Raw genomic sequence first — 22,600 nt, forward strand, 5'->3', positions numbered from 1 at the left:
TATTTCTTATAAAAATATATTCAACCCAGAAGGAATGTTAAATTCATCAAGGTGTTTTGTGTAACTTATAATTGGCTTTTTAAAAACTTGAAATATCAGTTCGTTTTTCCTTAAGATAATTTCTCTCAAATACTTGACTTTCTTATTGCATCTGATTTTTAATGATTACCTATTTTGCTCTAATTTACAGTCTATTTATTATACAAATTGTACTTCATCAGATAGGAACCTTAATTGGGTGTAATAAGGATGAAGGTGTTCTCAGTCCTGTTTTATGAATCTTAAAGGCAGGAGATAATGGTGAATAAACACTGAAACCCACACTGCTGTGCGCCCTTTTCTCCACAGCAGCACGGTTACCCAGCAGGTTGACAGTCACAGGTCCCACCTGCCCATGCTCACCAGAGTTTACGCTGCTGGTTGAGCACTCCAAATCTGAGAGTCTTTTATTTGTCTACAGGTCCATTGGCCATCATGCACAGCAGAAAGTAGTACCTTGTTAAGGAAAAGACTGTTTTCCCAAAACCCAAATAAGAAAGTGAAACCAGAATCCTAGACAAGGTTAGAGTGACACAGATAACAGGGCCTGCTTTCTTCTAGTTCAGTAAATATTTGTTTAGCTTCTAGTATGACCCATCACAATACTGTGCTGTTGACTCAGAAGTACCTTTGGAGAACCCTGGATTTCTATTTCTTTTATATCCAAAATTTATCTTCTATCATTTCATTTTTTCCTCTCCTCAAATATAATTGTCCTTTAATGAAACAGAGTATCACACAAGTTTCAAGAATGAAATATTGCTTGGTTCTCTGGGGTCATATCCCATTATGTAACTTTGATATAATACTTAACTCCTATTATCGTCCTACTAACAGGAGAACAGTGAAATGTTATCTCTCGATTCAAATCTTACTTCAATTTTATACCAAGTACTTTATTTGATCATAATTATTCTGGCATCAGAGTAAATCTGCCTGTTAATATTTACGCAGCACACACCCAGGAAACAGCGGAAAAACTTCCTGTGACACAACAAAACAAACTTCATGACCCCTGTATAAAGTGTCTTATTACATATTGTTGCCGTCAGGCTCCTGGAAAATAGACTCTGAGTTAGAGGTTTGTGTGCAGGAAGTTTATCAAGGAGTGTGCTTAGGATCAACTCCTAGGAGGAAGAAAGAAAGCCAGATTGGGCAGGGCTGCAGCACAGTCACAGCAAAGACCCTTGGTGACCCTCCAGTGGTTCAAGAGTGAGGATAGCTTATAAAATTGTCCCTGGTTCAGTCATGGTGGCTGGATTTCTCCAGAGCCACTGCATCTGGGGATGAGACACAGATGACCATAGAAAAGGGAATATCATCTTGAACAAGAGAATCTCTCCAGCAGTGGACAGTCACCTGAAGGGACGACGGTGTAGCACAACTGTCCCACTATCCCAGCATCTGGAGAAATGCAAGCTTCAATTCTGAAAGGTGGAGGGGATTGGTGTCAGGGTAGAACAGGGTAGTGTTCCTATGCACCTGGCTTGAACGATATTCTTTTTCTTGAATTTTTAGAACTAAGAGGTTGGGATACATTTGTCCATGAAATTTGGATTTCTTCAACCCAAATACTGCATCTTTGACATTTCAGCATCCTGGTGCCCTGATAGCATCAAGACATAGAATTCATCCAAAAAGTGCATCCTGGGCAGCCCAGGTGGCTCAGGGGTTTAGCACTGCCTTCAGCCCAGGGCCTGGGGACCCAGGATCGAGTCCTGTATCAGGCTCCCTGCATGGAGCCTGCTTCTCCCTCTGCCTGTGTCTCTGCCTCTCTCTCTGTGTCTCTGTGTGTCTCTCATAAATAAATCTTTTTAAAAAAGTACATCCTGTTTCTTTCATTTTCTCCCTTTTTCCTTGTTTCTTGTCACTAATCTTATCTGCGCAGTTTGCTTAAAGCAAAGTGCCTAAGAACGAACTAAGAGATGCTCAGTGAGTCACATGTTCCCTGTTATAGGAAGGAGAGTGTTTGCCCAAAGTCAGGAGGGGATGTAACCAAGGAGATGGGGGGTAGCTTCTGAAAGTTTGGCAGCAGAGTGATGCCGAGAGAGAACATACCAGCACCTCTTTTCCAAAGACTAGCAGATACGATTCTTTTTTTCTTTCCAGTTTGATTGAATCCGACTATTTGGGTAGATATAGAGGTAAATATGGATCAATTCTGATGAATAAATGAGAGTGGCTGTTCATTAAGAAATAAATCAGTGGAATAAAACAAAAGGCAAAGTCAATGCTGATGTGATAATTTGCACTCTCGGTAAATGGGTTTTGAAATTTTTAAATTGTACCATAAAATATTGAAAAAATGTTTGGGAACCGATAGAAATTATGCATTAAATAATTGGATCCCATGAAAATGTTCATACTTACTAGAACATCATTGTATATTTTTCCTGAGATAGGCCTAGATCAAGTGGTGAATAGAGGTAGGTTGGGGACTAGAACCCAGGGCCCTGAATACTAAGTCAGAGGTGGGGAATATATCATAGCTTCACCCAAAGCATGAAGAAGCTGGAAATGGCCAATAAAAGTCAAAGAAGAAAATCCATACTTTTTTAGGATTGAATAAGTAAACAGAAGTTGGTGATCAAATATGGAGTGGAAGATTCACAAAAAATCTATCAGGATAAATGGTGCCACAAATAAAAGGGCATTAACAGGGTTGTGACCACATGTCTCCAATTTGGAAAGTATCCTAGCACCTAAAACATTCAAACTGAACTATAGCACATTTTTTAGGATTTGTCTTCAAGTCACAGGGAATGCAGAAGAAAATATAACCTGGCGCATAAGGAAAGGCAGAAAAAAATACAATTTTTTTTTAGTGCACCTTTATGCAGGTATTTACCAAGTGTTCTGTATAATTTTATCCTTTCACTTTTGTAAAAATGAGAGAGATATAATCATGATTATTTTATATTTACTGAAACTGGTTTGGGGGAAGTTAAGTAATTTTCTCAAGTGGACACAGCCAATGAGTAATAAACCCAATTTCAAATATTTTACTTACAGAATCTAGGAATTTAAACTGATAGCCACTTTTTTCTCCCCCTACCAATTTCTTCCCTGGTTCCTCTAAAAATTGACTTTAAAACATACACATAATAGAGTCAATGTTTTATTTCACTCCAAAACTGTAGGATAAACTTGGATGCCGTTTACAATTGTTAGAACAATAGTCATTTTTGTCACAATATCTATGAATGTACACTTGATACAATTTAAAGTGAAGGTGTATTTTGATTAGGCATATGATTATGATATGGCTCTTTATGTATATTGAACCCAGCAAGCATATATGTATATATATGAAAATATTAAAAGCACCAAAAACAAAACAAAAAAAAGCACCAGAAACCATACTTACTTATTTCCATATTTATTTGAAACCAAAAGCTCTAGTACTATTTGAGTGGCATGCATGAAGCCAGCAAAGCTATAGGAATAGCTATAACTTTTCCAGAAGAAAATGGTCCTATTAGCAATGACTTTTACCTAAAAGCTTTCATGTGAAATACCTTTCATGGTTGGTGGTTGGATGGCAAAGCAAAAGAAGCCACTTGACAGTGGAGAGAACGTGATACATTTATATGTCCTGGAAATGACTTAGTTATTTCATAATTTAAGCAGAAGCAACACATGGAATTCTATTTCTATTTTCTGCCAAATGTCATAACTTCTGAATCACTAGTCTGTCTTCAATATTTTGAAGTAAGTTTTGCTAGATTTATCAGCTATGCTACCTTTAGTCAGCATGTACCTGCACACAAGTATTGGAACTTCTCAATAACCCAACTTTTAGGCCTCCAGCTAAGGATATGATGAGTATTAAATAGTTTCTATTTTGCGATGCTCTTTTAGAAGTAAGAAAGGCAATATTCAAAGGCTAGAATCATTTCTTTTCTAAGTAGAACTTTAACTGAAAGAAAAATTTTCCCAGAGATCAAAGGGAAGCCACATGGCAGTGTGTATCGCATCTAATTTTGCTACTATATGACGGGTGCCAATCCAGATGTCTTTCAGACTCATGGCTTTATATGTGAATATCCATTGCCATCAATGCCTTTGCTAATGAGACCAAAATGTGTTTTTCCCATAGACATGACATCTCATAATTAGGATAAGGAGAAAATACTGATTAAAGAAATCCCTGAAAAAAACTGCAGGACAAAAACATTCTTATCTGACAGGCAGATGGTCAGTGGCTTTAAAAAAAAAATTGGACATGTAATAAAATGTATATATGTGGGTGTAAATATTTTATGGGGAAAAAGATTAATTTTAGAATAATTCAACAGGAAAGGCCTACTTAAGTGCTACACTGTCTTGAATAATTTTGGCCACATTTATGGCATCCATCTTTCTTTTTTGAAGACCCCAAGGTTACCATTATGGATGCTGCAAAAGGAACCAAATGGTCTTTTCCATGCTGCCACTCTGGAAGAGGGCATAGCCTAGTTACACAAAATTTGCAAAGCTGGAAAAAGCACTTCTTCAAGATGGAATTGAAAACTACAAAGTCTTGTCAATTTTTCTGTGGACAGAAATCTCCAGATACATGAAAACAAAGAACACTTTAAAATATTTCCATCAGGGATCCCTGGGTGGCACAGCGGTTTGGCGCCTGCCTTTGGCCCAGGGCGCGATCCTGGAGACCCGGGATCGAATCCCACATCGGGCTCCCGGTGCATGGAGCCTGCTTCTCCCTCTGCCTGTGTCTCTGCCTCTCTCTCTCTCTCTGTGACTATCATAAAATAAAAAAAAATAAAAAAGTCTTTTAAAAAAATAAAAAAATAAAATATTTCCATCAGATGACTTTAGAATTGAAATGTGTGTTCATAAAACCTTTCTTCTAATAGAGACAGCATTCATAATGCAGCTGCTACCCAAATTGAGTTTAGCACTAATGATATAAGAAAAAGGAAGAATTCTGACATAATTTAATTCAAATAGTCATGAAGAATTTTGGCATTGTTGGACGCAATTTTAACTTCATTTGAAAAATGTAATATGAAAGTTCTGAGTATATATTGAAGCTACATTCACTTGTGAGTCAGGTTTTGTATTTCCAAGGTCATAAAACATGCAGTATATTTGTTTGTGTTCATGATTATCAGAAGCAGGGGGTCCTTAGTTTTCAGTAAAATATCCAAGGAAAATGTTACCCAAATGACTTAACTGGTCCATGTGATGATTCTTTTATAAAAAATATGTATAAGTGTACAACAGAATGATAAAATTATACCTTTGTGTATGATTAATAATAACAATGCTAATTCTATGATTTCCGTTTTCCACCTTTTAAAAATAAGAAATAGGGGATGCAAGAAGGTTCATCGACTTGTATAGGGCAAGGTGAGCAGCAGATTCAGAATTTGAATGAGGGTCTTTCACCCCAGAGTGCACGCTGCTCCGTTCCCTTGAAGGATAGGTAAAGAGGATTCACACAGCACTGAGAGAAGGATTACTTCTAACTGGTTCCTTAGAGAAGGTTTTAAGGCAAGTCAGTGTTTGTCCTGGGACTTGGAGCAAATGTAGAATTAAATCAGATAGGGAAAAGCCTCCAATTTGTAGGACAACAGTAAGTAGAGACTGAGAGATAAGTTTGTGAGGACAGAGTCACCCAGTGCAGCTCCTTATAGGAAATTTTGAAAAATGATTATGTCCATCTTATTTTGGGAAATGAGGGAAGGTAGAGCAGAACAAACTTGGGTTGGGGAATTTCTTATGGCATAATATAATTAGTTCAGATAAAAGGAGAAATTAGAGGGTATATTCTTGGGATCTAGCCAGAACCCAAGGGTATATTCTTGGTTGCATAGCATTCTATAAATCAGAGATAATTAAAAAAAAAAAAAAGATGCTAAAACAGCCATGGTTAAAGTTGGTCAATTTAAGTGTTTTGTCATGAGTTGTGGTAAATGGGTTGAGCCCTCGTTTTCTCTGAGCTGAGTCATTGCTGAGAGACCTCCAGTAGCTCCTCAGTCCTTCCTTCATGCTGGCAGGACTCCAGCTTCTTCACCTGGTTTCCTCTTTCCCAGCACTCAGCACTCCATCCTTATTTGCATAAGCCAGTCATTTAGGACTCCTTGCCCTCAACAGCTGTTTATTTTGGCATATGCATTTATTGCGATTTTGACCAAAAAAAAAAAAAAAAGAAAAGAAAAGAAAAGAAAACTGCAACCAACGTGCCCTCAGAAAGAAGATAAAGCAGCAATGCTGCTTGTAGAAGAATAGGAGGCTGGAGGAAAACTGGGCTTCTGATGACATGTATTCACTAAACCGAAGTGCTCTTTGGACCATACTCCTGGAGGAGTTGTTTTCAATTTTTTTTTTTTTTTTTAAGTAGGCTCCATGCTGAGTGTGGAGCCTGACACAGGCCTCAGACTCACAACCCCCATATCAAGACTTGAAACAAAATCACAAGTCAGATGCTTAACAGATCGAGCCACTAGGGGAGCCCTCTGGAGGAATTTTATTTGGTAAGCTAAAAAATATTCCTTGTTTGAGGTGGTTGAATTAGAGTCATCTAGGCCATGCAATGGAAAATATCAAAACTGATATATGAACTTGGTAAGGTTAAGTCTAATGAGATATAAACCTTTCCTTCTGATAAGAATTTTAAAGCAGAGTGTCACTTATTTTCTGGTTCTATCAGAAAGCTTACAATAGGATCCAGAACATATGATATGTATGTAATAAGATATAATAATAATAAAGAGAAAAATACATTTTTATGTTAAGAATGGGAGCTTAGAATGGTAATTAAGACTTTTGAGTAGTAGAATATTAGCCTTATGTCTTAAGATAATCCTGACACAATTTCTGAGAAAAGTTCAAAATTGGAGAAATCTATCAGAAATGTTAAGGTTACCATAGATTTTTCATTGGTATAAGGAAGACAAGTGATTGAAACACGGCCACACATTTTTGACACTCCCTGAATTGTGTGGTTGGAATCTAGTCCTCTTCCACTTGACTTGGAGCTGGTCTGTAACTACCTCTGACCAAAAGAATATGGCCAAGAAAGATGTGGCAATGTGGTGGTGCCAAGTCTTGCTTTTAAGAGGACCTGCAACTTCCTCCTGTTCCCTTGGAGGCTTTTGGGTGGCCACAGCAGAAGTCCACTTTCCTAGTGAGGTCACATGCAGCATCCCTGGCATGATCTTAAGAGGCAGAGTGGCCCAGATAAGCCCATCCAACCAGCTGTTCCAAATGTCAGGTATATAAGTAATGTTTTGGACTCTCCAGACCAACTGAAAAACTAGTTCAGTACCACCACATAATTCCCGGTTGAAGCCACATGGGGCAGAAATGCCTGAATTCTTGATCCACAAAATGGTGAGGAAAAAAATGATTGTTATTTGATACCTCTATATTTGGGGATAGTTTTTTTTTTTTTTTTTTGGTTTTGGATTTGTTAACACATATACATGCGTACATACATCCACAAACAAAATGTAGCTCCCAAACCTGATGTAATTTAGATACAAGTTATCAATAGACTGAATAGTGGCATTAAAAATAAAAAAATGGAAAATATTCAAGAGAGAGTGAAATTTGATAGAATTTTATAATAAATTCAATTTTGAGAGTTGAAAGGTGTCTCAGGTCATCATTTGGTGCTAATTTAGAAGGCAGAATGCATTTGATCAATTTTCCTAATTGAAACCTGGAAGAACTGAGTAGAAAGCACGCATTTCTAGGAAACAATTGTACAATAAGTCTCGTGCTTTCTATACTGAGTTTGAGAAATCAGTTGAACATCCTTGAAAATTTTAGAGGTCAGACAGTAAGGAAAACTGGAGTAATTTTTGGAAGTCAATATGGCAGGTTGTTCTAGCCACAGCAGCACTTGGTGATAGTGGGGGAGTGTAGGCTCAGAAGAAAAGAGACAGGTGGATGTAATTTTAGAGAAAGTTCAATTTCAAGGGATGGCAGGCATCAAAGTGCTTATTATAATCTGTTTTCCGTGTTAGAGATAAAAATCCTGCCTTTTCTTACCATCACTAATTCTTAATTTTCCCATCTCAAGACTTCGTTATAGAGGTAATCTTGGCCAGCATTGTTCTAGGAAATACAAGGGCCTTAAAGTTATCCTGAGACCCTGGAAATCCTGAAATGATTTAAATAATTTTGAGTCCTTTCTTATTTTCCAAAAGATGAGCCAATACTAGATTAATTCTTGAAGAATTTATTCAGATTACATATACCTTCATAAAACCACTTAAACTCTTATAATAAGAACAAATATAAAATATAAGGAAGAACCAAACGGGCCATTCCTCAATGTCTGTTTCTTCTATGTACAGGAATGTCACCAAGTTACTGACACCCAAGAGGTGGAAATAACCATGTCTAAATTCTCTTTCAATGGATGTGTAAAGGGGTGGTCAAAGAACTTGTTGTTTTAGTTCATTCACGTAGAAAGTATATGTTTTATTGAGTTTTGTCCAAAATCCCTGGAGAAAAAAATAAGTCTTTTTTAGGCCAACTTATCATATACATGAAACAGTTTCCTTATTTATCCTTTTGAAAAATAGCTAAAACCAGTGTGGGATTTTGTTATTTTCTGTGCTTATTTATCAAGAGAAAAAGATCACATACTTCATGAGAAAATGATGTATGTAACTTGAGAATATTATATCATTAGACTATAAATATAGCAATATAGTATAAACTATATTACATAGTTTGCCTGGTTTGTCAGGGACAAGAGGGCTTACTGGGACAAAGAAGTTTCAGTTCTAAAACTGAGTTTTAGGGGGAAACTGGAAGATGTTGATCACCTTAATATGTCATGAGTGTTTGTGAAGAAATCACAACTATGAATAGAGCTGGGTCCAAGAATAGGTCAAGCTGAGCTTCCAGATTGGACATCAGCTTAAGGGCTGAGATGATCAGAGCATTAGAAATCATTGTTTTATTTTTTCTGCATTCCAGAATTAAGGTCAGACCTCTGGCCAGAGATGAGGTCTACATGTATGGAATCCTCCAAATATGTATATTTGGGACAATATGTTCATTCATATTCATATGTGAATCACATGAAGTAGACCCACAGATATTTACATCTTGGAATAATATGTTAATATATAGAAGGGGAATAAAGGTGGGTTGTAACTGCAGCTCTGGCTACAGAAAGGAATTAGGCCTCAGAGTTAAAAGTGAGACACACTGAAGAGGCAAGGACTAGTCAGGGATTCAAGACTTCTCTACCTCCGAGTGGGATGCAGGAACTGGATCCAACATTACCATTAGTTTAGTTGGATTGAATGTGTATAGGAGGTCGGCCTTGCACATACTGAGGTATGCTTTGGAGGTATTGATGCTTTGCATGCTCATGGCTGAATCTGGGAACAGGGAGAGCTGTTAGGAACACCAGGGGTTTATCACACTCAGAAGTCAGAGCAGAGCTCCTGAAAGAGCATGATCACTGGCTACGTATACAGGGGGAAAGCACACACTTTCCTCTGAGGAAACCTCTGAAGTCACAGATACTCTTTAGGTATCAAAGTGACAAGAAATGTATGGAAAGGAGCTATTGGATATAATTTAATGCATTAATGAGGAGAATAGTGTTTGTGACATATTTTTCATTTTGCAAGAATGTTCCTTTCAGACGTTGGTATTTAGGAATCATACAGTTTAAGGCACATAGCAATGATGAATAAAACATTATAATCATTCTTGACATTAATAACTAGCCCTCATGACATAAGATAACATCACCGAAGACAAAATTTTCAAGCAGCAAGATTCCAAAGTAGAGACTAGAAGAGAATAGGAGCCTGAGCTCTGACCCTCCTGTGGCATTTGACCATCAGCCAATTTCAGTGACCTAGAGCTGAACGGGAACTAAGATTTGCCCCAGCAAAGCTAAGCCCTACACATGTCCAGCAGAAGCAAGAACCAGGGGATCTATGTGGATATGGTCTGAATACAATATAACATAGAGGTTGTTTCTTAGAGGCTGTGATCTATATGGGGATGATATTTACACTGTCCTCCCCCCTTTGGCATTGAGGGTTTTATTTTTATTACCAATTTCATTGTATAAATCACAATCATAAAATTAATGTAAAATGGTTCTCAGGTTACTTTACAGATGCAAAAGCAAATCCTCCCTGGGTGAACACGTGTTCAACTCAGATCTCCCTTAAATAAAACCTAGTAGAATTTGAGCTTACTAAATTCCCAAGCATAGGGGAACAAAAGCCAGTATCACTGAGAGACTAATGGAGATTAGGATTAATGGAGATTAATGGAGAACAGGAGATCCCCAAATATTTATATTTGGGAATAATAAGCTAAAGAATATAAAACAATTATTTTACAATGTTTAAAGAACTGAAAGTTCAAACATTATCATAAATAAGAAGGTATGAAAAAGTAAGAAAACATATAAATAATGAAAATTTCAAATGATGCATTAAACTGATTAGAAGCTGCTAGTGACTTAGTGAAATGTGCATTTCGCAGAAGTCAGTTCAATAAAGTCAACAAAAACTTAATATCATGGAAAGTTTAGAGAAACCCAAACTAGAATAAGCATATAGAACATAGGGGCACCTGGCTGGCTCCGTCTGTAGGAAATGTGATTTCTTGAATTTGGGGTAGTGAGTTCAAGCCCCACAGTGAGGCCTACTTAAAAAAACAAAAAATATTTTTTTAAAAAATATAGAATATGCATATGATTTTACTTCCCAAAGAACCAGAGAGAAGCAGTAATACATTTAATAGCATTTAACTTTTTTCAGAAATAATTTCATAAATTAACCTTCAAATGTGGGAAATTTAAAAAAAAAGTTACAAGTAGAAGGAAATTCACAAGTAGGTATATAGTATTAAGTCTACAGAAAAAAAGTCAAGGAGAATATTACAAAAACAGCTACAATTAAAAGACAAATTCCCTGCGAAGGATTGACAAAGCAGAGGGTATACACCGGAGCATCGAGGAATTATCTGTAGAACGTGACAACACTATTCTATTAATCTAGAATAACAAACATTGCTAATATATCATTCAATAAAAAGTGGAAAGTAAAAACATGTTGGCATCGTCCTCAGAAAATAAACTTCTAAATGTAGTGCTATAAGACTATAAACCCTGAATATACCTCTATTAAACAAGTAGGATTAGGAGGTGGAGACCGGTTTAAAAATAAGTTCTGAGAAATTGAGAAACAAAACAAAGGAGCATGGAGGGCAGAAAAGAGAGGCAAACCAAGAAACAGACCCTTTTCTAAAAAAAAAGAAAGAAAGAAAGAAAAAGAAAAAATATTTTATTTGGAGACAGAGAAAAAGAATGCACCTACCTGCCTGTGATAGAGAAAGCAGAAGGAAGGGGAGTGGTAGGGGAGAGGGAGAAGCAGGCTCCCCATCAGACAGGGTGCCCTATGTGGGGCTCAATCCCAGGATCCTGGGATCATGACCTGAGCTGAAAGCAGACGCTTAACACCCTAAGCCACCCAGGTTCCCCAAGAAGCAGACTCTTAACTGTAGAGAACAAACAGGGTTACCAGAGCGGCAGGGGTAAGGGGATGGCCAGAATCTGTGATGGGGATGAAGGATGGCACCGGGTGTTGTATGAAAGTGTTGACTCACTATACTGTACATCTGAGACTAATGTACCACTGTATGTTAACTACCTGGAATTTCAATAAAAACTTGGAAAGGAAAAAGAAAAAGAAGGAAAGATAAATCTTGACAAATAGTCAAGAGGGAAAAATTGAGATTTGATATAAAATCTGCCAGAGTTGAAAGAAAAGTGAAATGTTCTTTAATTAATTTTCTCTTAGTTATGACCTTAAAACTATATGGGAAGATAAGGCAGGGTAGGCGGGCTAATCCTGACGTGATTAAAGGGAAAAACTAGGGCCTAAATAAGAGAAATAGGATTTTTCTCATCCAGGCACAGCCCACTGAAGGCTTGCTCGGTTTCCCAGGGCCTCTATGCCCTACATAGTCTTTCAGCATTCATGGTCTTTTCCAAGATAGGACTTCCCAACCTGAAATGAAGGAAGGAAAGGGGATACTGAGAACTCAGACTCATTCTATGATGTTTTGGCATGAAAGTAACATACAATAAACAAAGCATGCTCCTACTATAATACGATTGCTGATGTGATGGTATTTATCACATGACATAGTCATAGAATAACATTATTGCTTATATTTATTATATTGGCCATTAGATCTCTATGGCTTATCTGCTCGTTACAAGTCTGTACCATCACTCTTATTCCCCACCCCGTCCCCTGGAGACTCCAGTCTACTTTTTTTTTTTTTTTTAATGGGTTTAACTTTTTCAGATTCCATGTATAAGCAATCATAGGGTACTTGCCTTTCTCATATCTAAGTCATTACCTCCCTTAGCAAAGTATGCTCAAATTCTATTCATGCATTTGCAAAGGAAAGGACCTCCTCCCTTCTTGTGGCTAAATAACATTCCATTGTGTTTAGGTACCAAATCTTTCCTATTTGTTCATCTGTGGATGGACATTTGGGTTGTTTCCCTATCTTGGCTATTGTCAGTAGTGCTGCAGTAAATAATGGTGAGGCGTATATCTGGTCAAAATCCTGTCTTCATTTCCTCTGCATGGATACCTGGAAGTGGAATCACTGGATCATATGGTGGATCTATGTATTTTTAATAAATGCATGGTTTATTACTATTATTATGAATATATGTATTATTACAAAATAATGCTACATTTCAGTGATACATAGACATGATATTTTCATGATATCTACGTGATATCTACATTCTTTTTGCATAAGTGTATCTGGCACAACATTACATTAGTTTCAAGTGTAGAGTATAGTGATTCTTCAGCCCCATACGTTGTGCGATGCTCACACAGGTGTAGCTACTGTCTGTCACTGTAAGATGCTGTTACATACCATTGACCATATGCCCAGTGTTGTACCTTTCATTGCTGTGACTCAGGCATCCCGTATCTGGAAACCTGTGTGTGTCTCCCCCTCTCCTTTTGGCCCATCCCCCCACTTGTCTCCCCTCTAGCAACCACCACTTTGTTCTTTGTATTTATGGCTATTTCTGCTTTTTTGTGTGTTTGTTTCTTTTACATTTGTTCTGTCTCTTATATACCACATAAAATCATATGATACTTACATTTCTTGGACTTATTTCATTAAACATAATACCCTCTGGGTCCATCTAGATGGTTACAAATGGCAAGACTTGTTCTTTTTTATGATTGAGTAATTTTGCACTGTAGAGATGTGTGTAGGTGTGTGTAGATGTACTGTATTTTCTTTATCCATTCATTTATTCACAGACATTTAGATGCTTCAATATCTTGTCTATGGTAAATAATGCTGCAATAAACATAGGGGTGCGGGATCCCTGGGTGGCTCAGTAGTTTAGCACCTGCCTTTGGCCCAGGGTGTGATCCTGGAGACCCCGGATCGAGTCCCATATCAGGCTCCCTGCGTGGAGCCTGCTTCCCCTCTGCCTGTGTCTCTACCTCTCTCTCTCTCTGTGTGTCTCTCATAAAAAAATAAATAAAATCTTAAAAAAAATAAACATAGGGGTACATGTATCTTTTCAAATTAGTGTTTTTGTTTCTATTGGGTAGTGGAGGTTTTTTGGGGCCAGTAGAATTTCTCCATGATGAAATTACTGGATTGTAAGGTATTTCTATTTTTAATTTTTTAAGGAACTTCCATACTGTTTTCCACAGTGGCTGCACCAGTTTCTATTCCCATCAGAGAGCACAGGGGTTCCTTTTTCTTTTCTTTTCTTTTCTTTCCTTTCCTTTTCTTTTTTTTTTTTTTTTTTTTTAAATCCTCACCAACACTTTCTTTTTTTTAATATTTTATTTATTTATTCATGAGAGACACAGAGAGAGGCAGAGTTATAGGTGGAGGGAAAGGCAGGCTCCATGCAGGGAGCCTGATGTGGGACTCGATCCCGGGACTCCAGGATCATGCCTTGGGCGGAAGGCAGGCGCTAAACCACTGAGCCACCCAGGGATCCCCCTTTTTTTTTGTATTTTTGAATTAGTCTTTCCATTCCACATGAATTTGTGGGTGTTATCTCACAGTAGCTTTGATTTGCATTTCACTTATGATGACTAACATTGGCATCTTTTCATGTGTCAAGTGGCCAACTGTATATCTTCTGTGGCAAAATGTCTATTCACGTCCTCTGCCCATTTTTAATCAAATTATTTGTTTTTGTTTTTGTTTTTGTTTTTTGATATTTGAGTTGTATAAGTTCTTTATATATTTTGGATATTAAATGTTTATTAGATTTATCATTTGCAAATATATTCTCCCATTCAGTAGGATGGCTTTTTGTTTTGTTGATGGTTTCCCTGACTGTGCAAAAGCTTTTCATTTTGGTGCAGCCTCAATAGTTTATTTTGCTTTTGTTTCCCTTGCTTAAGGAGACAGATGGAGAAAAATGTTGCCACAGCTGATTTCAGAAAAATTACTGCCTGTGCTCTTTTCTAGGAGTTTATGGTTTCAGGTCTCACATTTAGGTCTTTAATCCATTTTGAGTTTACTTTTGTGTAAGACAGAAGAAAGTGGTGCAGTTTAATTCTTTTGCATGTAACTGTCCAGGTTAATTGACCATATACGGATGGGTTTATTTTAAATCCAGAGTCTAGCATATAGTGGACAATTATTAAATGTCATTAATGCATTATTAATGTGTGAACATTTTATCATTGTGGTTTATGCAGCACCATAAATATGGATTATAAAATATGTATATAGTTATTATTCTCTGTCTACATATGGATAGATCTACATATTTAGAGACCTACATAGATATATGCATATACCTACGTCTAGACAGATTATTTTCAGGAATTTTTTTGGGGGGAAGGTTTCGGACAACTAGACATCTGATAGCAGTGAATCTTCAGGATTTCATGGAGAGGCTATAAACATAGCCTAAACTGTCTCCCACTGAGCAAGTACCGGGCTCTTTGTGATCACATTAACATACTGAAGATCAAATTTACAGTCCCTTTTCAGAGTCTCCTATTCTAAGTAATTCTTTCTGTATGCATAAATTACAATTGTTGTCCGTTACAAGATGACCTGATAATTGGGGAACTTTAAAAGTTATGGGCTATGAAATTGGCATTATCTGGGATTTGACCCTAAAATCATTATTCTTTAAATTAGATGAATTTTACCTGTGACAGAAGTGCTGATATGAAAATATTATTTTCTATTCACTCAGAGTGTTTTTGAAAGAGGTTATATAATGAAAAAACTAGCAACTCTAAGATAGGATCTTAGCATCACTGGATACTAGACTTCATTTTTTTCAGATCTTATCTTTGATTTGCTTGATGGAAGAATAAGTTAAGGCCAAAGAACAAAATAGAATAGAACTTACTATTTTTTTAAGTCTAGTTGATGTAAACCATTTCCATTTAGGAGAGGTTTTTATAATATTAAAAATACATCCAGGACAGATACAGCTAACTCAGTTGTACAAACAGTTAAAAACAACAATGGCATTTTATGGATGTCTTAAATATCTGAGTACATTTTGTTATTTGTGCTAAATAACTCATTTGCATGTGCTTAAAAACTCTGATAACATTTTTCAAACAACATTTAGCTCAGCCACGTCCCAAGACCTGGTAGTCTGAGCACATATACTTGATCACCTTTTAAATGAAGAATAAGTCTTAGAATGATATGTACATCACAGAATCATGCAGAATTAAGAGCTTTAAAGGAAGAAACCAACGTCAGCATGATCTTGCCTCCTCTCATTTATGTTTTGCTTGCTGTTCATTATCCAAACTCTGCTGCCGTGGTAATTATTTATGCTGTGAATTATTGTCATACTGTTAAATACAGCTTTGAAAACGACAAGACCAATCTTTTTTATTTACCATCAACCAATCATGCCGCCTAGAACCAACAAAAGTAAATTCTATGTCTGTTAAGTATTTGTTGCAAACATCGCACATTACCACTCAAGTCCTTAGAAGAGCCAAAGTGAGTAAAACAGCTGGGCTTCCCTTTTCTCGAAAACCCTTTGCCATATTATGAAATAACCTGGAGGTGGTATTCCATGCCGCTACAGGAAGAAGGAAGAAATGAATTTCTGATCTTCATCCCTATAGCTGCCTCTCCCTCAGATTTTCTAATATCAGTTTATCTGGTAGTCCACGAGCGGGTTCTTGTTCCTCGCATATCTGGTCCCTGACTACTTCTCCACGTCTCTGCCACCACCGCTGAGCTGGGAGTCACTGTTGGATCTGGTCGGACCTTGTAGCAGCCCCCTGACTCATCCCCTGCTTCTGTAAGCCTCCATCCAGTCTCAATCTTGCAGGAACCTGCTTCTGCTTCTGCTTCTACAAGCTTCCATCCAGCCTCAATCTTCCAAGCACTTGTTTCTGCTTCTGCTTCTACAAGCTTCCATCCAGCCTCAGTCTTCCAGGTACCTGCTTCTGCTTCTACAAGCTTCCATCCAGCCTCAGTCTTCCAGGTGCCTGCTTCTGCTTCTACAAGCTTCCATCCAGCCTCAGTCTTCCAGGTACCTGCTTCTGCTTCTGCAAGCTTCTGTCCAGCCTCAGTCTTCCAGGTACCTGCTTCTGCTTCTGCAAGCTTCCATCCAGCCCCAGTCTGGCACAATAGGAACACTCCAAACAAAAACTTTTCAGCTCAAAACCCTGCAGTGGCTTCCAGAGTCTCTCAGGGTGAATCTAAAGCAACCTAGAGGTTTGCGAGGGGACAGGAGGTACCCCTGGGGCCTCTGGGTGCCGGTTCCAGGCAGCCCCCCCAGGGTCCCTGTGCTCCAGCCCCCCGGGCCCCTGGCTGGCTGTCCGCATTGCCCTTACCTTTTACTTCTGTGTGTGTTTCTTTCCTTCAGGACAGCGGAGGTTCCCTCCCCCGTCGCCTCCTTGCACGTGCGGTTCCTTTATCTGAGGACCTGAGGACCTCTCGTCCTCTGCCAGCCTCTGCGCCCCCTTGGGCCTTGTGCTCCATTTCCCTTCCTGGCACCTCGTGGCCTCAGACTCACAATATTGTACGTTTTTATGTTCCCATTAGTGTCTCTCCTCCCCCCCGCCCCCAACTGAAATGTGAGCCACTCCAAGGCAGGGGGTCTTGCGTGTTTTGCCCGCTGATGACCTTCCAGCACTAGTGCCTGCTGCACTCTCCTGCGACGTGTTGAATGAATGATTGTGTCATTGGGAAATCGACAACCCCTCCCCCACCACACTGCGATCACAGTGGCCTGTGTCACCCTCCCTTAGGAAGCATATGAACTCACTCACATCTGGGTCCGTCCTCCCCTCCTTAGGTCCTGTTTTATGTTTTTTCTATTTGAAAAATCCCTCTACCTCTAGGCCCACCGTGACTCTGCACTTACCTCAATAAGAGCTTTAATCTTCTGACTTCTAAACATTTTCCCATTTATCAAACTCCTTTTAATTTTCCACTGCCTCCTATCCAGCTTGGGTTACATGATCCGGCTTTAGCAAACATGTTGCCAATAACCCAGCCTCCCTGCCTCTTTGTCTTTTCATTATAGCCATTAAGGGAAATAAAGCTAGATGAACTACTTTTACAAAAGGCTTTCTGTAGGCTTGGATCTGGACATTATTGAAGAATTCCGAACTCCGTCTTGCTGGCAGTCCTACTGCATGACTTAGGTCAGTTCCGATCAATTCTGTCCTTGATGTCTCTACCTCCATCCCTTAAAACACTTAAACACGTAAATGACAGTGCAGCAAACAGGGCAGACTTAAGATCCTTGTAGTGAAGGCCAGCAAAGGATTCAGAATTAATTATAAGCCAACAGTTGAACAGGGTCCAAATCTACCTTAAGGATATCTAGGACAATAAATTCCAAGGTGTTGCCTGCATGGCTGCTTTCATACTTCTGTGAGGACTCAATTAGCTGTGAAACTAACATTTCATGACTGATGTCCTTTAACTGTTCAAACAGACAAAAAACTGGTAAAAAAAAAAATATCTCAAATGCACTTGTGATGTGGCTTATGACACAATTTAATCAAAACGCTAAAGCCAAGTTTTAACCAGTTTATGATTATCAAATCAGAGAAATCAGAGAATGCATGTTCATTAAATTCTTCAGAGCTAACTTAGATTTTAAATACTTCTAACACTGAAGCTGACATTTTTCTTCCCCTGTGAGATCTTTTATGTTTAATAACTCTCCAGTCTTCTTCAGTGCCAGATCCCAGAGACTTAACCCTCAGACAGAGGCAATCTCATAAAAATTAAAGGCCAAGAACACAATGCACTCCGATTGTGTGTCACATCCCTCTCGTACCTGTGCGTTCATTTCTCAAACCCACAACTCATTTTGCTTTCATTGTCACATCTCCTACGAGAAGGAAAAATAGATCTAATCAGTAAAAATCAATGAAATATGATAAATAAAACCCATCACTACTATTACATAGGAAATGGAAATAAGAACAAATAACATTAAACACAAATTTAGAGCTTAATGAAACCTTAGGAATTACATAGTAAAAACTGATCGATACAATTGGATTAATACTAAATATTAATTTAGTTAATATAATAACTAAAAGTAAAAAAGAATCTATTGGTCTGCTCTAGACTTAGTCCAAGTGATATGTTTGCAATGTATTAACATAGCTCAGGCTTTTGGAGATCTGCCTACCAAATTAATAATTTGATCAAACCTATAATTTAGCAATGACAGCACGCCATCCACTGCCTCTGAATTTTTAAATATGGTATTTTTGAAACTTCCTAAGTTAAATGGTAGGATACATTCTTAATAATTATATGCCTAAAAGTGAAATAGGATTCAAAGAAGGAAGTTCCTGATCTTCTTTGTAAAAATATAGAAAATGATCCTTTCCTTGGTCAATCGAAAGAATTTCCGATTTATTACACATAAAATTTTAAAAGATGCGTGTTTACATTAAATGTATACCAGTATGACTATGACTGGAAACTTTATAATTTTACTCTTATTCATAACACTATCTAATTTGCATATATATATATATATATAATTATATGGCTGTTTATCCTTACCCTAGCACTAGCTCATTATTTATAAAACACGAGTTTGTTTTATATATGTAGAAAATTCTTATCTCTGATCTGAACAAGATGAGAAATTCACAGCTAGTTTGTACCCTAAATATCACACAATTAGAAACCTTTTTTTTATTTTAAGATTTTATTTATTAGAGAATGTAGGAGCAGAGGGGAGGGAAAGAGGAAGAGGCAGAAAGCAGACTCCCCACCGAGCAGGGAGCCGGATGTGGGGCTGGATCCCAGGACCCTGAGCTCATGACCTGAGAGGAAGGCAGACGCTTAACTGACTGAGCCATGCAGGCACCTCACATAATTAGAATTCTTGCTAAGTCTTCCTTTTAAGATTGTTCCCACAAACTTCAGACATTATCTAATATTAAAGAAGACACAAACCCAGCAAACATATGTTTCAATGTATATAATATATATATTCAAATGTATATATATTAGGATAGGTGATTCTAAAAACAAAAGACAAAACCTTAACCATCTATTTAATAATTATATCTTTGGCTAAAATTTCTCTCACACAGTCAGGAATAACTCAGCATTGTATAACAAGTGTTAAAAGCTAGCTAGAGCACTTAATGACTTAGGGCCATGCATTATACAAAAAGGTAGATATTTTATTTTGTATCAACAACCAAACCTTCTCCTTTGTTCTTATCCTAAAGCTATTTTTTTGAAAAGTTTTATTTGCATTAAGTTACTTTAAGATTTAATTCTGTGACATTTTCACTTATAAAAAATTTCCATAAGTTTGTCTATACCTCCTTCCATAGAGTTGTTACCTATATTAAATATAATTCTTGACAACGTCTTTAAGTGACATATCTGTCAGAAGCTCAAAACCAAAACACAGGTTCAAGATATAACAAATCCTACTGTCCTATGTAAGCCTGTTCTGTAAGTTCCTTCCTGTTTCCTACAGGTGATCATGTGATATCTAATATGATGAATCCTTAATCTACATATTTGAGAAGTAAGGGATAAGAGCGGAGGGGTCTCCTGTAAGGCATGAAAACTACAGCCAGGGACTTCAAAACCCTCAATTCTGGTAGAGTCCTGATGTCGTGAATGAGGTCACCTGTCAGCCGGGTGCTCTATGCTGCAACCACAGGGCTCGGGCACCGTGGGAGGGATTGTACTCCCCAACTCACAGGAATGCTGAGGCCAACCAGCCACTGACCTGTCCTACCACACATCTGTAAGTGCAGAGCCCAGATCACTCCAGGTGACAGTTTGAGGCTTCTCCTCCCATGAATGATAAGCTGGCAAAATTAGGCTAAGGACAAGCATCTGCTCCAGTATAACGCTGTTCAGGCCCAGGCCCTGGCACTACCAAGGGCAGGTCTGATTCTTCCTCGGCCTCAGTGTAAGAGGTCCCTCCTCCCCATCTCAGAGCTGACGTCCAACCCTGCTGGCTCCCCGTGCACTGTCAGGATGCAGTATGTAACAGAAGACCTGCATACCTGCTAGGTCTCCTACTCCCATCGGGTTTTCTCTGTGAGCATGCAAGCAGGCCTAATGTGTATTGTCAAAGAACTTTTTTTTTTTTTCATTACGTGACAACTTCTAAGGAGCCGTTTCTAGGTTCTGTGGAAAAGTCTATGCATTACTCAGAGATTCTGAGCTTTGATATGCATAAAGTGATTGGATAGACTTTTGGTTCTATCCTTGAGGAAGGAAGTGAAAATATTCTTTGCGGGAGATAAGGAGTAGTTACAGATTTCTAAGGACCAGAGGGATGGACTGTGTTTAGCTAGTTCACCAAATTTCTTTTTTTTTTTTTTTTAAGATTTAATTTAATTATTCATGAGAGACAGAGATGCAGAGGCAGAGGGAGAAGCAGGCTCCCTGCAGGGAGCCCAATGCGGGACTTGATCCCAGGACCCCAGGATCACGCCCTGAGCCAAAGGCAGATGCTCAACCCCTGAGCCACAGAGGCGTCCCCTAGTTCACCAAGTTTCATTGGCACCTTTTATTACTATGAAGTTGACCATAGCCGGGAAGTAGCTGCCTATGTAAGAGCCAACACATCTACCTTTTGCAGTTAGATGTGGTGATATGACCAAATTTTTGAAAACTAATGTAAGCTTTTCAAGTTGAGGACACAAGAGTGCCTGCCCACGCTCCTTTGCCACTTTGCCTCTTGAAGGAGTTCAATAATGAGGCACTCAGAGATGAGGGGTTCATGTAAAGGAAGTCTGAAAAACGACATGGAGGAGAGCTTCCCATTGAACATCAACACTCTCCTAGAATTGTTGTATAAGCAAGAAATAAATTTCCCCAGTGGTGTGCCTTTACATATTTGAGCGCCCTATTTATTGTCTCCACCTAGCTCCCCCTAACCTCTACAGCAGCTTTCTTTTCTGCTATAATAGATGGTAAATTAATTAGCACTCAATACCCCAAAACCAGATGGCACTGGCTGGAGGTGAGGCAAAGGCAGTAAGTGAATCTAGGTTCAAGTCAACTGAAAGAAAGTTGGGTTGTGTTCTCAAAGAAACAGATGTTATACTATTTATCACACTTGCTGTGAGACCAGATGACCCACATTCAGCTACAAGAAGAGTCACCTTAAATCGGGTAAAGTGAGAAAACACATGGCATGCCCCAACAGTACAAATCATGGAAGAAGTTTAAAAGAGGAGCTTAGTATTAATGCAAAGAGGGAATTCTACAAAGACGGCTCCTATTAATTGATATTGGGATTTTCCAAAACCTTAGTAACAGTGTCTAAAGATGAGATAATCTAGGTAATCTCAGTGTTAGGTGTACTTGGATATGTGTGCCCCGATAAGGCACCGGCCCCTTAGTTCTCCCTAATATGTTCCACTTCAAAATCTTCAACTAGGACGGCTTCAACTTCAACTTCAGTTTAGGACGGCTAATCTGTCTGTCTGTCTCTTTTTGGAAATACTCCCTTTGATTGGATATTTATGTGGATATATGTGTCACACTCGCAACAGAAGCTTGATGCTCCCACCCACTTAAATGTTCTGATGTTCTCACGGGATTCTTGTATTTAGTTCTTCTATCAGTGTTCAGGTACGTGGGGCTGGATCTGCGTGTCTCATCACCTCTGGACCCAGCTCTGCAGCCCCTACAGCGCCATCCTTGCCTTTCTGGTGACAGCCTGAGACATCACCTGTGAGCTTGCTAATGTTTTCCCAAGTCTCATTCTTCCATATAATCACGGATGGCCCTTGCTGCCGGTGCTCCCCTGATGCAGACCAATCATGTCCAGTGCACTGTCCCTTCCCAGCTGGCAGGAAAATTTCTGATAAATCTCTTGAACCACCTTGAAGAATGTCTTTTCAAAATAGAGTTTACAGATTGACACTAAGTATCACAATTTTTCTTTTAGAAAAAACTTCTCCTTTTCCTACCTAAAAAAGGTCAGGAAAAGGTGGGGAAAGAAGTGAGATTTGGGGGTCAAAGGACACGTAAAGGTAGCTTCACATTGCCCATGTGACCACAGACTAACATCCTGGACTGAAGTCCA

The sequence above is a fragment of the Vulpes lagopus genome, chromosome 4 (assembly GCF_018345385.1).
Source record: "Vulpes lagopus strain Blue_001 chromosome 4, ASM1834538v1, whole genome shotgun sequence".
Lineage (NCBI taxonomy): Eukaryota > Metazoa > Chordata > Mammalia > Carnivora > Canidae > Vulpes > Vulpes lagopus.